Source organism: Berghia stephanieae, chromosome 1 (genome assembly GCF_034508935.2).
Source record: "Berghia stephanieae isolate SIO BIC M18660-M18661 chromosome 1, UCSD_Bste_1.3, whole genome shotgun sequence".
In the NCBI taxonomy this organism is placed as follows: domain Eukaryota; kingdom Metazoa; phylum Mollusca; class Gastropoda; order Nudibranchia; family Aeolidiidae; genus Berghia; species Berghia stephanieae.
Window position 1 is genome coordinate 11,871,391 of NC_088360.1, and position 1,574 is coordinate 11,872,964.

A 1,574-nucleotide genomic window follows, 5' to 3' on the forward strand; every position below is an offset into this window, starting at 1 on the left:
ACAACTTTGTCCTTTTGTCCGCTCCTCCCATTCTACTTATTATTAGGTCACACGATCCAATGAAGAAACCCCCGGCCCCGCGTTCTCCTATCCATTGGCACCCCCCCCCCCCCCCCCCCCCCCCCTTCTGCCCATACCTCATCAAGCCTTCTCTAAATCCACCGTGCACAACTGACCAAATAAATTGTTGACACATTCGGGTGACTCTCACAATAATGGAAAAATCTCGCTCATAGAGATGTTGACCAGGCTTTGAGAAATGAGTCGTGAGAACAAGGATTCATGAATGTATGATCATCTATTTCCTATAGATGTCGCTGATGGAATAATATTTTCAAAGAGACCCCACCGGTGCCCGCAAAGAACAGGCCGGATAGATTTTTTTTTTTTTTTTTTTTTTGTTTTAAAGGACTGTGAGTATGCATGAAGCCTTAATTTATGCTTCAATGTTGCATAAAAGAGTTTACTCTCTCTCTATCTCTCTCTCTCTCTCTCTCTCTGTCTCTCTCTCTCTCTCTCTTTCTCGCTCTCTCTCTCTCTTCTCTTCTCTTCTCTTTCTCTCCCTGTGTGTGTGTGTGTGTGTGTGTGTGTGTGTGTGTGTGTACGTATTACGTTTACCTATCACGTGGCGTGGGGAATTGTCTAGAGTAAAATTCTTTTGTGTAAAACTTCATTCTTGTTCTGACCACACCAAAAGCAACACCATGTATGCAAAAATGTCTAAACCTGCAAATGGGTTAAAGAAAAACAGCTACAAATCATGACCGAAATAGAACGGTTCATACGAAAGGCCAATTGCACAAAAATCGGAAAGAAATTTTCAGTTGATAGAAGAATCCAGAATCGCCGTCCCGTAAGTACTTTTATCTCGGTGTTGAAAATGGAAATACACAACATAAAAAAAAAAAGCAAGTAAAGGAGGAAGGAAAAATAACCTATGCCCCCCCCCCCTCCCCCGCGTCTTCCAATATATTTTTTCTTTGTAATTTTTGTTCCAAAATTAAAAAAAAATAATAATAATTAAAAGTTGTAATAAACAATAAGAATACAAATAGAATACTAAAGCAAAAAAAAAAAAAAAAAAAAAAAGAAACAAAACAAAACCGGAAAAGAATAAAAATACATAGAAGCAAAATAGATAAATAAATAAATTAAATGAATAAATAAAAAATAAAATAAAATCCTTGCCATGTGTGACGTCCAAACAATCAGTGGAGATCATTGTTGACCTACTGTGAGGAGCGATTTTCACGCGTGCCAAACGTCTACTGCAAAACCCCTTCAACATTTTAGTGGACAGCAATATTTGCAAAAGTAAATTAACACTTTGAATTAAAGCAATTAAAACATGGACAGTTTCATTCTCCAATAAAGCTATTGTCAATATACACTGGTCCTAATTTTGCGGGATTTGGTCAAAGATATCGGAAACTCTCCCATCATTACCACAGGAACCCTATCTCTTATCACTCGCTTTCCGCTTAAGGCTTATTCACCTGTTCAACTGCCTGCTTATCCCTGCTAACTGTCCTTTCTCCTGTACACCCCATGTGTGTTTTATATGCCCTAAGGTC